The sequence below is a fragment of the Notamacropus eugenii genome, chromosome 5 (assembly GCF_028372415.1).
Source record: "Notamacropus eugenii isolate mMacEug1 chromosome 5, mMacEug1.pri_v2, whole genome shotgun sequence".
Classification (NCBI taxonomy): Eukaryota; Metazoa; Chordata; class Mammalia; order Diprotodontia; family Macropodidae; genus Notamacropus; species Notamacropus eugenii.
Genome location: NC_092876.1, coordinates 461,747,598 through 461,764,174, shown reverse-complemented (window position 1 = coordinate 461,764,174; position 16,577 = coordinate 461,747,598).

Below are 16,577 nucleotides of genomic sequence, written 5' to 3'. Positions count from 1 at the left end.
TGTGTGTGTGTGTGTGTGTGTGTGTGCACGCACGTGTGTGTGTGCATGTGTGTGTGCAGGCACATGCATATATATGTGAAATTCTTGATAAACCAGGAAATCTTAAAAAATTATTCTGTTGGACATATTCCCACTTGCAGTAAAGACAGTACATCAAAGACTGGGTAGGTGGCTTGATAAATGGATCTGTGGGTAGATCTGAACACCTCATCTCAAAAGGTCCACCTCTGTTGGGTAGTAAGAAGAGATAATGGCTGCTTACTCCCTTGCCAAGAGTACCAGGCTGGAATCATACCCATGTATTACCCATCAAATATTTGATACCTAAGACTCAGACTATTTTTATGATTCAGGATAAAAGTCCCCTTCCACAGTGGGGAGAAGAGCAGTAGTTCTGCCCCAGCATTAGTTAACTTATTCTGACAGTTGAATCCCACTCCCATTAATAATTACATGAAAGGAAATCAGGAATAACTAGGAACAATACAGTCCCTGGGGACTCCACAGATTAGTTTAGGCAACAACACTCTGATCCCCCCAGGGAGTCCATTCAGCCATGTCAAAGGGTGCATGCCCCAGGAATGAAGGGAAATGGGAATGTGTTGGCTTCTCCTCACCTGAGGGGTGGGGAGTGGGGCGGCCCCTGTGCTTTCCCACATGAAACCCATCTGGCATCTTCTTACACCATTCTTTCCACCAGTCAGAAGTCACCAGTCTCGCAACAGACATGCGACATGATAGGGCTGTCTGTCAGTGGGCAGCCAAAGCCACGTGGGGTGAAAGGGACTTCTTGCTTGGATACCTTTTCTTTTTCTATGTCCATCCCTCACCTCCAGTCCTATATTGGGAAGATCAGAAACAGTAAACACCAAGAAATGATGAAATGCCACCTGGTTTGTAAAGGACAGTGTGTGTGTGTGTAAAACCTCTCCATATATGTAAACACACACACACACACACACACACACACATACACACACACACACCTCCCTGGCCTTCAGTAGACCACCTCAGACCACAAACACAGGGTAGGTCAGAATCCTCTTCAAACCGTATGTCCTCAGCCTTTACCCATAGGTTTTGCTTTGGCCAGTTCACAGTTGATCATGTTTAGATCAAAGTAGAGGCATTTTAATGAAACAGTGAAACAAATGAAGTCATCCCAGCCCCCCCACCCCATGAGTCTCAACACACTTTCTTACACACTCTGTAGGCAGTGGAAGAGTGAACATTCATGAAGATTCTGGGCAGGAATTCTGCTCATGTGGAGTCAAGTGACTGAGACACCAGAGGGGAGAAAGGGGCATAGTCAGTTCTGCTCTAACACTCATTCTGAGGATGTGAACTTGTTCCAGTGTGACTGATAGAGAATGACTGAACACACTTGAATTTTGTGTTTGCTTATGTGAACACTTTCACTTTGGAGAAACTGAGAAGAAAGAGCCACTTCCCATCAACTCCCAAGCTGCAATCTTCATCCTTATGCCCACATCCACAAGCCAACTTTGGGACTTTGTAAGGGCAAAGCACCACATTTATCATAGAATCTTTGGGTCATTTGGAGCTGAGGGCTGAAGAATGCTGATCTGCCTATCCCCCTTACCCACCTTTCACTATGGTCTGCAGCTGTGGTCAACTGAGACCACCCTCCCACCCAGAACAGCTCCATGCCAGCTGAGGCTGGTGCATCCTGGGGAACAAGCTGAGTAGCAGCCCTCAGCCATTGTTTACTACAATGTTTGAGCATTTCTTAGCCATTTAAATGCCTAAGACCATACTACCACCTTCCTTTCACTCCAATCTTTTTTTTGATGTCACTGATACAGATTGAGTGTTGTGATCCTGCCCTCATTTTCCCATCACCTTTGTGACTTTTATTGTGTGATTTTGTGTAGCCAGTGATCCTTAGGAATACATGTGTCCCATTCCAGAAGAACAGACTGAACAGGGAGTTTGACTTGGGTTTGGTTCTTGTAAAGTTGTGACCTTCTCTGAGTGATGTCCCCCTTCTCCTCTGCAGGAACTGCTGCCAGTCAAGCATGATTGTCTACATCCAGTTGTCCGTGCTGGCCTCCACTGCCTTCATCAGATGTTATTCTCCAGTGTAGTTGTTCCTCAAGCCAAGTCTTTGCAGGGTTATCTGATGTCCTGGACAATTCAACCACTAAGGGTATAACTGAGGTGGCAGCTGTCTCCCAAGATCTCAGCCACCCACATTATTCACCAGGTCCCCCATCAAGGAGAAACTCCTTCCCTTGTGGCCTACTCTATAACCCAGCTCTAAGCAGGGCTTTTTGACCCCCATCTCTAGACCTCCTTAGTCAAGGGAAACCCACATCTCAGCCCCCACTAAAGGAAGTTGATTCTGTGAGCCCAGAGGAGGGGGAGGGTTTTCAGTCTCCCCAGCATGACCCCTCAGCTGTGAAACCCTCTTTAGTCTCCACAGTCAGAAGGTGTGAAGTTTCTTCTCTCTCCTCTGCCAGGCTACCATGCTGAGCTTTAAGGCTAATGAGACATCAGGAAAACTCCCTTCCCTTTGGGCTTGCTTGTCTGAGAAGGATAGAGGTTCTAGGCTGAACTCGCGTCTCTCAGAATTCTTTTCCTAAGTGAATCTGATCTTTTTACTGGACCAAGCAACTCTGAGACCCTCTGCTGTGTCCTGTGGATCTAAGACAACAAACCAATTTCCACTCTTCCATTGAATCACCTAGAGGAAGTCCATGTCCCCAGGGCTCTTCCATTTGCAGTTGAGACACTGGCACCCACTGGGAGCCTTTGTGTTCCACTAAAGGTGACAGAGGAGCCCAGTACCCTCAAATCCATTTCAGAAGTAATATGACAAGGAACTCAAGAGGACAGAGCTCAAGAGGACCCAAAAGGAAGAGCTGTGAGCTTCTCCGTGCATCCCAGGCCCACAGAGAACAGTGGCAGCTCTACTAAGAGGTCTGAAGCCTGTGCTCTGTGAGCAAGGGTGTGTCAGGGCACATGAACCCACATGAAGGCCAGTACTGGAAGTAGGCTGGAACAATACCCAACTGACTGCTGCCTTTGCTGGCTTATTCCAGCTGTCAAGAGCATGGCACATTTCAGAATCCATGAGACATCAGGTGGTATCCCAGTCCCTGGAGCATCCCAGCTCAGAGCACCCACAGGCCCTTTGATACCTGGGTGGGAATTTCTGGTGCCTCGGGGGAATGCAGAAGTGAGGACTATAAATCATGTCGGGCAAGCAAAGAGCAAAAATAGACCCGACCACAAGAAGAGATCAGCAGGAAGACTGCATTAGGCATAAAGGTATCATAGACAGTGAAATTATGTGAACTCAGTATACAGGCACTGACTGTCTTAGCAGCTAAGTATTTTTTTAAAAAGCTAATCAGAAACATGAGGAGAAGCAATGAGTAAGTCTACAATGGTTGAGGACCTCCCTTTGTGGAGTGCAGGTAAGGCACCTTCCAGGGGCCTTGTGGTTGTCATTGTGTTTGTCCTTTTTTTCAAAGAGGACCATGACATCAAGATGATAACATGGCTTGCACTTGACTTTGCAACCTGGAGCTCCATTGCTGGCTAAGAACCATCCCCTCTCCCCCAACCCAAACCACCACACCTATTTTTAACGTTTCATCTCAAAAGAGATTTTTTAGCCTTCTCCTTAATCTTCTGGCACTTGTGAGGTGGAGGGAGGTAGACCCTCACTGCTCTGCCCATCCATAGGTTTTGGGTTTATCCCAGGAGGATCCCATCTCCCCCAGCCACATTTTCTAATGTATTCTCCTGCTCGACCTCAGAGGTTAGGGACCCACAAGTGACTGTGATGACATTCACTGATGTGCAAGTGTAGGTCCTCCAATTGTCAAAGAGAACCTCATCCCAGTCTGCAGTAAACAACCAAATAATGGCTAACATGTATTAAGCACCTACTGTGTGCCATGAACTGGGCTAAGTGATTTACAATTCTTATCTCATTTGATCCTGACAGCCACCCTGGGAGGGATGCACTATTATGATCTCCACTTTACAAAGGAGGAAAACAAGGCAAATAGAGGTGGACACACTTGCTAGTAAGTAGTATCTGAGGCTGGATTTGAACTCAGGTCTTCCAGACTCCAGGCCTAGTGCTGTATACACTGTGATACCTCCTAGCATCCCTGAATTCTATCACTTTCAACACACAATTCTTACACAATCCAAAGCCTAGATGATAACACAACACACATTGTATAGCACTTAATGTGCACATACACCAATGGTGTTCTCATGTTCTGCATTTAAGCCTGTACAAAAAAAGCACCTTCACATAAAGACAATCACACTGCAAACATATAAGTCCAAATTTTCTGGTAATAAGCTGTGGCTTCCTATAGTGCCAGAGATTTAGTAATGGCGAGTATTGGAGAGCTTACCTAGCCTGAAAAAGAAAAGTGGAGAAAGTTTCTGTGATCACCTCCATACATACACAAAATTCAGGAAAGGTTAGATTGAAGTGAAGACTTAGGATTTTCAGAACAATTTGTCTTCTTTCTTAGTGAGTTAAACATGACAGCATGCTGAGCAAGCTCCTCCAGTTGATGAGGCAAATATTTTAATGATGAGGCCCTAATATCTCCTTTGAAGAATCATTAAAAGACACAAGACTTTGATGGATACAGATGAAAATCTTGGTGATTCTTAGGGAAAATCTTTTAAAAATATGTTCAGTGAAGGATTTTCATAAAACTCCCAAAAGTAAGAAAGTTTGGAGAAGGACATAGACTGTTATGTCACACATTGTACTATTCATTTTCCATGCAAGTCTTTCAATACACTAATTGGTTGCAAATCTATATTTCTTTAACAATGTGAAATAGGAACAATTGAAGATGTCATTTCTTTTACTGAGTATGAACAGCAGAGATCCTTCCAGAGGAATAGTGTAACTACCCATCAATGTCCACACTTGGAAAACTCATGTTTGAAGATTAATTTCAGGAAAATGAGGGGTTTTTGTTCTTTAACTACCTAGCAAGTTGATCATTGTAAAAGAAAAAAAAGAAACATAAATCAAATACCAGCCCAGTTTGTGTAGGATGGAGGAGGGAAGTAGGAGCAGTTTTCCTTTCGTGGACAGAAGCATGCTTTTCAATTTCATAGTGATGCCCAGCATTTCTTAACCAAATGGCCACATTAGCAGGGTGGATCCCATGTGATCTTTGCAGGTTTCAGTTGTTCTTTCTAACACTTTCCATCCACCTATTGAAAAAGGTTTCATTTTGAGCCAAGGTAGGTAAGTGACAGGATATTTCTAAATCTGCAAGAGATAGCATATTCTATTTGATAATGCTGAAATTCAGATATTTGGCTTGGAATTATCTGAGTAACTTGTACTTTTCATAATTAATATGGTAGTCTCAGGAAAGGATTTATTTAAAAGTCTCAGTTTTGTGAGTTTGTGGCACATGGGGTAGACATGGCAAAGAAGTTCTCAAAATGAAATACACTGCTAGTCTCTGCTTTATACTTTTCATTCTACTTCTAACACTTGCCATGAACTGAGTTGGTGAGTATCCACACATCCACTCATTGGGAGGAGGGTACATGGGGAGGAATGATGTAAGGGGCATGTGGGCATAGGGGGCATTTTGTGGCAAAGCATCTGTGTGAAGAGATGTTCATGAAAAACACAAGCATGCTGGGGTAACTCATACTTCGGATGCTTGAAAACTGTTGCTGTTCTCTACAGATAACTTCCCCTGTTCTCTTTGGCATTGGCTCCACTGTGGGCTTTGTAGCCACTGCTCTCTAGGTCTTTGTAATGCTCTTTGCCTAGGATTGCTCTCCACTGAAGCCAAGAGTTATTCTCCATCCTAGACATTCCTCAACTCTGGCTATTTTGATTGTCACCTGATTGCTTCTACATCATACACCAAGGATCTTATGGTTTCAGTTCTTTTCCCAGCTCTTGCAGCCATCCTCAAGCTCCTCTTGGATTGCTGTGGTTGGTAAGCCTCTCCTTTCTTTTGGAGAGCCTCCATCCCTTTCAGGCAGCTCTGTAAGGCTCTTTCTGTCGCTGGGCCAGAGTCAGTTCTCAGCTCAGGTGTTATCATCTGCCCCCAGTACTCTATTTCCTGAGGGTGATCTGAAGAATAGATCTCTCTGGCATTGAAAATTGAATCCTATCTGTTGAAATATCCTTTAGTTAAACACCTTTAGGAATGTGAAAGCCATTCCACATATATGACCCTCAACACCTCACTCCTTTATACCATTTGGTTCAAAAACTCTCTGACCTGGTCCTTGGAGCAGACTTCTCCCTTCTTTTAATGAACTATTTGAGTGAAGAGAGAAAGAACACTCTTCTCAGTTGTTGGTGATCTAAAATAGAGAGCGCATTGACATGCTGGATCAAAGAATCCTGAGTCAAAAAGACCTCCCAGAAGGCTGGAATGGGGATTGGTTTAAAGGAGGCTGGCTAGGATGAAGAAGATTGAGAAGACTGAGATGGAACATCATGATTCTTTTCAACCACCTGGGAAATGTCACAGGGGAAGAGGGAGAAGGAATGTTTCTGTCTGACTCCAGAGGATGTGACTAGGATCTGTGGGGAAATGTTAGAAGCAATGCCTTAGGGTGGAGCCAAGATGGAAGAGTGAGAGCAACTACTCACTTAAACTCTTACACAAACTCCTTCAGATACCTCTAAAAAGAGAATCTGAGCAGATTCTGAAGGGGCAGAACATGGTAGATTCACAGCCCAGGACAGACTGGAAGGTTGATGGGAAGGATTCATCCCATGGGGCTGGAGGACCACAGAACGCACAGTGCACAGGCTGTACCAGCACATCCCTGTGGAAGTAGAGCTGAGCAGGAAGCGCCAGGTGGTCTGAGGCAGCATCTGTACTGAGGAATCTTGGGCATATCAGCCCAGGACATGAGTCCAACAAAACAGAGCAAGTGAAAACCAAGGAGCCCCAGGGATATATAGCAGCTGGTCCTGAGACTATCAGCCCACAGATTAAATGTCTGTAAGTCACCTACTTGAACTTCCAGAAGCCAAAATGGTGGAGTGATTTGTAAATGCTCTCTCCCCCTCAACTTGTTGACCTTGAAAGAACCATAAAATATTTCCCCAGAAAAATCCTGGAACACTGGGATCAGCAAGAGGAGCAAAGAGTGTTTTAGCATGTGAGGCTGGGAAAATTGCTAAGGAGGGTCATTCTTGCTGTGACTGACCAGTGCAGTATGGGAGCTATCCCAGACAGCCCCACCTCACCAACCTGAGAGAAGATCAGGAGCCCCAGGGTGGTGGAGCCCTGCAACCACCAACACCAGGACCCCAGGCATGCCTCAGCACCCCAGGGGAATTGGGAAGACACTGGGGCAGCCAGGATCACCAACAACTGAGCCTGCCTATGCTCCAGTTCAGTAGAGGAGACCTTCTGTGGCCAGATCACCCCTCTCCAACACTTATCAAGCTAGCTCCAGGGTTAATCCAGGGAAACACAAAAAGATTTCACCTGGCTTCTGTTTTCTCACATCAGCCAGCTCAACACCAGGTAAGCTGCAGGACTTTAGCGTTCAGCTGAAACAACCAGAGGTCACAACACACAAACCCTCAAGTTCAAAGCATAAGAACTGTGGGACAGAGCCCCTTGTACCCTAGAAGCAGAGATCTTCTTTAAAAGCCAGGAAAAGGGTGATTATCATCATCATGAGTAATAAGCAAAGCAGAAAAGAAAAGACCATACAATTTTTCTATGGGGACAAGGAACAAAACATGAATATCAAAGAGGTCAGCATTGAGACTGTACTCCTATCTGAAAATTCAGAAAGGCCTATGAACTGGTTGCAAGCACAAAGAGCACTCTTGGAAGAGCTGAAGAAGGATTTTTAAAACCAAATTAGAGAAATAGAAGAAAAACTGGCCAAGGATTTTAGAAGCATGAAAAAAGAATTCACAGAAGAGAACAGCTCCTTAAAAAGGAAAATTGGACAAATGGAAAGGGAAGTACAAAAACTACCTGGACAAAATAACTAATTAAAAGGAATAATTGGACAGATGGAAATGGAGATGTAAAAGTTAATTGAAGAAAATAATTCAATAAAAATTAGAATTGGGCAAGTACAAGCTAATGACTCTATGACATATAAAGAATCAGTCAAACAATATCTAAAGAATGAAAGGACAGAAGAAAATGTAAAATATCTCATTGGAAAAACAACTGACCTGGAAAATAGATTCAGGAGAGAGAAATCTAAGAATTATATGCCTACCAGAAACCCATGATTAAAAAAAGATTTTGGACAATATCTTCCAACAAATCATCAAGGAAAACTGCCCAGAAGTCCTAGATCCAGAGGGCAGAATAATCTTAGAAAGAATCCACCATTCACCTCCCAAAAGGGATCCCAAACTAAAAACAACAATGAATATTGTTGTCAAATTCCAGAACTATCAAGAGAAGGAGAAAATACTACAGGCAGACAGAAAGAAACCATTCAAATATCAAGGAGCTACAGTCAGGATCACACAGGACCCTGCAGCCTCTACATTAAAAGATCAAAGGAATGGAAAGATGATATTCCATAAGGCAAAGGAGCTGTGACTTCAACCAAGGATCAATTACCCAGGAAAGTTGAGCATAATATTTCAGGCAAGGAGATGGACATTCCATGAAATAAGGGATTTCCAGACCTGCCTGATGAGAAGGCCAGAACTCAATAGAAAATTTGATCTTCAAATACAGGCCTCAAAAGAGGCATAAAAAGGTATAAGGGATAAAAAATAAACTTGTTACTCAATATGAGCAAACTGCTTATATCCCTATAAGGGAACAGGATATTTATTAATCTTAAGGATTGTATATTTATTATGAAATATAAAAGGGATATATGTAGGTAGAGGAAGCAGGAATAAAGTAAATGATGTGATGATAAAAATGTTATTTAAGGGTGCAAAGGGATGGTAACAGGAGATGTGAAAAGGAGAAGGCAGAAAATGATAAATTACATCACAGGAAGAGGTACAAAATTATATTACAGTAGAGGGAAAGAGGGGAGGGAGATAAGCATTGTTTGAGAGGTACTATCATCTGATTTGGTTCAAGGAGGAAACAACAAACTTAATTAAATACATAAAGCTAAACTAGCTTTATAGACAGTAGAAGGAAAAGGGGGAGAGAAAAGGGAGGGGAGTCTAAAAGGGAGGGAAGAAGTAGTAAGGGTAAAAGGGAGTAAAAGGGAGGGGGGCTAAAAGAAGGAAGGGAAGACTGAAGGAGGTGGTGGTCAAAATTTAAAACTCTATTGTGGAATAGAAGGGGAAGAGAGAACTAAAAGCACAAATGAGGGGAAAGAGGATGGAGGGAAAGACACAGATAGTAGTCATAACTGTGAATGTGAACAGGATGAACCCTTCCAAACAGAGATGGAGAGCAAAATGTATTAAAAACGATAATCCAACAATATGTTGTTCACAAGAAACACATTTGAAACAGGAGCATACACAGAGTAAAGGTAAAAGGTGGGAGCTGAATATGTTGTGCTTCAGCTGATGTAAAAAAAGCAGGAGGTAGCAAGCCTAATCTCAGACAAAACAAAAGCAGAAATAGATCTAGTCAAAAGAGATAAGGAAGGAAACTATATCCTACTAAAATGCATCAGAGACAATGAAAAAATTACATTAATGAACATATGTGTTCCAAGTGGTATAGCATCCAAATTCTTAGGGAAAAGCTAAGGGAGATACAGGAAGAAATAGAGAGCAAAACTATACTAGTGGGGGACCTCAACTTTCCCCTTCCTGAGCTTGATAAATCTAATCTCAAAATAAACAAGAAAGAAGATAAGGAGGTGACTAAAACTCTGTATAAGGTAGATATGATAGATCTCTGGAGAAAATATGCTCCATGTACCACATTTTCTCAGTGGAACATGGCACATATAGAAAAACTGACCATGTACTGAGGCATAAAAACTTCACAATTCAGTGATTAAAGGCAGAGATAGTAAATGCATCCTTCTCAGATCATAATGCAATAAAAATTACATGTAATAAAAGGTTATGGAAAGATAGACCAAAAATTAATTGGAAACTAAATAATCTAATCCTAAAACATGAGTGGCTTAAACAACAAATCATAGAAACAATCAACAATTTCATTCACAACAATGACAATAATGAGACAACTTACCAACTCTTAAGGGATACTGCAAAAGAAGCTCTTAGCAGAAGTTTTATGTCGTTGAATGCTTACATGAATAAAATAGAGAAAGAGGAGATCAATGAATTAGGCATGTAACTGAAAAAGTTAGAAAAAGATCAAATTGAAAATCCCCAAGTAAATATCAAATTAGAAATGCTGAAAACCAAAGGAGAGATTAATAAAATAGAAATTAAGAAAACTATTGAACTAATAAATAAAACTAAGAGTTGGTTTTATGAAAAAAAACAATAAAATTGATAAACCTTGGGTCAATTTGATTTAAAAAAAAGAAAGAAGAAAACCAAATAACTAATATCAAAAATAAAAAGGGTGAACTCACCTCCAATGAGGAGGAAATTAACACAATAATTAGAAATTACTTCGTCCAACTATATGCCCAAAAATTCGACAATATAAATGAGATGGATGATTATTTTTAAAAAATATATCAGTTGCCCAGATTAACAAAAGAGGAAGTTGAAAACTTAAATTGCCTTGTCTCAGAAAAAGAAATGGAACAAGTAATCAATGGACTCCCTAGGAAAAAATCTCCAGGGCCAGATGGATTAACAAGTGAATTCTATCAAACATTTAAAGAATAGTTCATTTCAATACTATACAGCATATTTGGGGAAACTGGGGTAAAAGCGGTCCTCACAAATTCTTTTTATGATACAAATATGGTTTGACACCTGAACCAGGAAGAGTCAAAACAAAGAAAGAAAATTATAGATCAATTTTAAATAGGATTTTAGCAAAAAGAATGCAGCAACTTATCACCAGAATAATACATTATGTTCAGGTGAGACTTATACCAGTAATGCAGGCTGGTTAAATATTAGGAAAACTATTAGCATTATTGATCATATCAACAACAAAACTAACAGAAATCACACGATTATCTCAATAGATTCAGAAAAAGCTTCTAACAAAATACAACACACATTCCTATTGAAAACACTGGAGAGCCTAGGAATAAATGGAACTTTCCATAAAATAATAAGCAGTATCTACCTAAAACTTCAGCAAGCATTATATGCAATGGAGATAAGCTAGATGCATTTCCAGTAAGATCAGGGGTAAAACAAGGATGTCCATTATCACCACTATTATTCAATATGATACTAGAAATGTTGGCTGTAGCAATAAGAGAAGAAAAAGAAATTGAAGGAATAAGAACAGGCAAAGAAGAAGCTAAGTTATCACTCTTTACAGATGATATGATGATATACTCAGAGAATCCCAGAGATTCAAGCAAAAAACTACTTGAAATAATAAACAACTTTGGCAAAGTTGCAGGTTACAAAATCAACCCACACAAATCGTCTGCATTTCTATATATTACTAACAAAGCCCAACAGCAAAAGATAGAAAGAGAAATCCCATTTAAGCTAGCGTAGACACTATAAAATATTTGAGAGTTTACCTGCCAAAACAAATTCAGGGACTATATGAACACAATTACAAAATACTTTTCACACAAATAAAGTCAGATCTGAATAAGTGGAAAAACATCAGCTGTTTGTGGGTAGGCCGAGCCAATATAATAAAAGTGACAATTCTACCTAAAGTAATTTACTTATTCAGTGCCATACCAATTAAACTATCAGTGCCAAACCAATTAAACTAAATTTATCTGGAAGAACAAAAGGTCCAGAATATCAAGGAGACTAATGAAAAGAAATGCTAGGAAAGGTGGCCTAGCACTACCAGATCTCAAATTGTATTATAAAGCAGCAATCATCAAAACCACTTGGTACTGGCTAAGAAACAGAACAGTAGACAAGTAGAATATGCTAGTTTAGGGTTAAGGTTAGACACAGGAGGCAATGAATATAACAATCTACTGTTTGATAAACCCAAGGACCTTAGCTTCTGCAATAAGAACTCACTTTTTGAAAAAATTTGCTGAGAAAACTGGATAACAGTGTGGTGGAAACTAGGCATAGACCAATGCCTGACACCATACACAAAAGTAAAGTCCAAATGGATATATGATGTACGTATAAAGATTGATACTATAAACCAATTAGTGGAGCAAGGAATCATGTATTTATCAGATTTATAGAGAATGGAAAAATTTTTGACTAAACAAGAGAGAGAAAATATTAGGAAGTACAAAATGGATAATTCTGATTACATTAAATTGAAAAGTTCTTGCACAACCAAACCCAATGCAATCAAGATTAGGAGGGAAGCAGAAAACTGGGAAAGAATTTTTGCAACCAGTGTATGTGATAAAGGTCTCATTTCTAAAATATATAGGAATAGTGGGAGATGACTGAGGTTGTGGTGCTCTTAACATAAGGCTTGAACTGCCATACATTGAACATCCCCAGACCATTGGTTATTTACACCCCTATGATGCTCAGGCCCTTGTGAGAGTATCTTCCATGACTGCATTGAATGTAGCTACAGAGCCTGTGCCCTTACCATCACCACTATCATCTGGGTGATCTGGTCATCTCACTGGATCTTGTTGCTTTATTTAAAGACTCTGGTATTTGAAAGGTCTACAGCTACCATATATGTGTGCTGTAAAACTACCCTACTCTTGATCAGTGGGCTCCACATATAAATCAGGCCCTTTCTGTGGCTGAAGAGACCCTGCCCCCAAAGAAAGCATCTACTCCATTGATATTACAGGGATCCCCTACAAGTTCCTTAGTCAGAGTTTGATGTCTGCATTTCCAAAAGGCTGTTGTCTCCAAGTGAGTCAGACACCTGGCTTCAACGATTGGAATGACCAGAAAACCCAGGTCTCAATCCCAGTGAGAAGAAATCAAGGTTCTAAGGGAGCGACCGTACAAAGCTGTAGGCAACCCATATACTGGCGTCTCTGGCCAGTGGAAACCAGGGTTCGAGGCCGTTGACAGCTCTTGACTACTGGGTTGCATTTAGGGTTAGAATTGGAGGATTAGGGTTAGCTTTCTAGCTGTTCTCCACCCTGGGCAACCCACACAATGGGGTCTCTCTCTGCAGAGGAAACCGTATGTAGAGGGGGGATGACTGCACTTGACTACAGGCAGCCTAGACCCTGGAGTTACCCCTTTTCTTTTGGAAACCTTGGCACTTCCTGCTCCAGTGGGTTGGAGTGCACAGCTACAGAGTCAGGGGGCACCTGGGGTAGGAAGGAGTTGGGAATCCCAAAAGAAATTTTCTGGTTGAATGAGTAAATGTGCTCATGCTGCCACCTTGTGGTTGAATACGCAAACACTGTCTATCAATTGAATCCATTCCAAAAAGGAACTATTTACTCCATGAGCCAGTAGGATTCCTGTCTCAAAAGGTTTTCAGTCTGTATGAGTGACAGATTGTTAGGACTGTTGTACATGGCATTCTTATGTACAATATTGTAAATTTTCTTAGGAACATCCAGTTCTTTGAAAAATTCTATTTGTATATTTTTCTGTATTATCATTAAATTCCCTCACCCTGTAGACCTCACCCTCTCCAAATCATATTTTGGTCATTTTTCTTTTATCCATCCCTACCATGAACTTCACCATCAATGAGCAAATTTTTTTCAAACTCTGAAACCAATGCCTTAAATACTTGAATACATCGTCTAGCAAGACAAATCCCCCTACTGGCCATGTCTAAAAATATCTTTTTCTTACTTCATTTTAAATTCCTCATCTTTTGATAAGAGGAGTGTGTCATGTTTCATTTTCAGTCTTCTGGATGTGTGATGGCTCACTGATTTGACTAGAGATGTAAAGTCTTTCAAAACAATTTTCTCTATAATGACTTTATCATTATGGAAATGGATCTGATTCTGTTTCCTTTCTTCTGTTTCCTCATTTCATTGAGATCTTCTCAATATTCTCTGAAATTGTACCTTTTCTCAATTCCTTTTGCATAAGAATATTCCACTACAATATTAAGCTACAATTTGCCCATTCCCCAATAGTAATGGCACTACGTTAGATTCCAGTTTAGGCTACATGAAATAAACAACTACAGATATTATTGTAGATATGAGTCCTTTCGCTTACTCTGATTTCTGTGGGGTATAGGCCAAGAAGGAGGTACCTCCACATATGACATTCTGGAATTCTAGAGATTCCATTAGGAATAATAGCCTGCACCATGATCAATCACTTCAAGCTTTACTTGCTTCTAGCATATGGGAGCCAAGTTTAATATCAAGGGACAGATTCAGGTTTCATAACTCCTCTGCTTGGAGTTTTTATAGGGTCACCCTAAGTACAGGATGTTAATCTGGTGCTAGGGCTGAATGTGATCTTTTCCTCCTGCAAACAGCATAGCAGTACCTGGGAACTTGTGAATCCTTGCTGATTAGCAAATAAGGATTAAAAGCTGAGAAACTCAAAGTCAAGAAGGCAGAGGTCTGTGTCCACAAGAATGAAGTTTTCTAAAATGCATATATGCTGTAAAGATGGAGTTGAGTGAGTGAATGGAGACAAAGGCACTCACCAGCAGCAGGATGGTTTGGATTGCCCTGATCTTAAGGAGGTTCTGGAAGAAATGGAGCGAATGGGATTTTGTTGGACTGGCTTGTAATTTCTCTGCCAAAGAAATATCATGTAGCCACTTCCACAGGCCATGGGCCCCAAACACACAGCATTAGGAAAACAGAATATGATTGAAAGCAGGATAGCTTGATATCTTGAATCAGATACATAACAACAATATTTGAAATGTTGAATTTCAATGCTATTCCCTGTATGCCTTGGTCCTTTCATTCCCAAAGCAATGAAGACATTTAAAAGTAGGTGGAAAGTCTAAGAGAAGAGACTGGAGGGAATTATGTACTTTGAAGCTCTGGCTTTACACTGTGTTAAACTGAAACTGCTAGGAGTTATGATGATGGCCTGAAAGACACTCAGGAGGCAAGTCATGGTGAGGAAAAGATCCCAGGATACTCTCTGAAGGCATAAGATGATTTTATACTCAATATCATCAAGGAAATTCTTCAGAACCAAGGTTGGCATTATCTGAAGGACTCCTTTAGGGAGAAGTACCAAGCATTTGGCCAAGGTGATCTCAGTGAGATTAGTCCGTGGGTCTCAAACTGTCCAGTGAGATATATGAAGATGAAGAGAGAAGTAAGAAAGGAATTCCCTAGGACCCCAATTCCTGTCTAAGAGAAGATGATACTCATAATTTCTCATTAATATTCACGTTCTGGTTGTCTTGAGGAGAAGAAATGACACTAGAGTCAGAGGGAACTGTAGAAAAACACAGACTGTGAGCATTTTCAAGTATTCTCCTCACCCCCTTGATTTCACTTGATCCTGTTGGCAATGCCTCCTTCAGGTCTTTACAGAGATGTTCTCCCATACCTTTGCCCTACAAGGCAGGAAGGTTGGTGTTAGGGGTAGGATGTTGTTCTTTTAAACTCTACTCATTTGGGAAATGGTTCATGACATATTGAACTAATTATCTATACAGTTACAGTCTTACCATAGATAAGGGCTCCCAGTGACCATTCAGGGACAGGAGGGAGACCTGTGGTGTCAGGATCATCAGACACAACTTCCTGGAGGAGCTGTGAGGACACTTTTCTAAACCAGCACTGAGAATCAATCAAATAATCAGTATTAATAAAGCAGTTAATATATATTAATAAAGCTACTTATGTCCCAGGAATTGAGCTAAGCACTGAGGGTGGAACACAAGGGAACCGTCCCTGCCCTCAAGGAGTCTAATTAACCAAGCAAAGGGTCACTATGGAAACACATAAAATGAACTGGTATCCCTGCGCAGGCAGCTGCATTACATCAGGGAGATCCCCTTCAGCCAGGAGCACCTACAGAATCAGGGTACAAGGGGCTTCAAGTCTCTTACAATACCAGGGTTTGTTTTATGCATATTTATGTGTATTTGATTTTCTGGGAAATGCACTAGCTATCAGAAGTTCTTACCAATAGTTGGCCCTCATAAGATCTTACATGTTTGGTGCATGGAAATAAATATCATATGTATCTCTGCACATGTAAAAGGAAAGAGGGGACAGAAAGAGAATGAAAATCATCATCTGTTTCCTTCTCCCTTTTCCCTAAACTACTGTCTTTAGTTTAAAGCCTCATTGCCCTTCATGTAGGATACTCAAACAACATTTGTAACTAAAATTTTTATTTTGTTTTCCCCCTTTATCCTCCTCCTCTCATTGAAAAAATATAAACAAACTCCTTGTACCCTATATGCATAGTCAAACAAGACAAGTACTCACCATTGGACATGTCCATAAATGTACATTTCTTTCTGTATCTTGATTGAGACAGAGGGAGCATTTCAATAGCTTTCCAAATGAACTCCCCACCTCAAGTCTTTTCCCTCTCTACTTCATGACACTTCCTTGTTAAAAAAACCTTCACTACCTTCTAATGGTTGTAAAACAAAAGCCACTCATCTCTCTTTGGTCTCTGAATA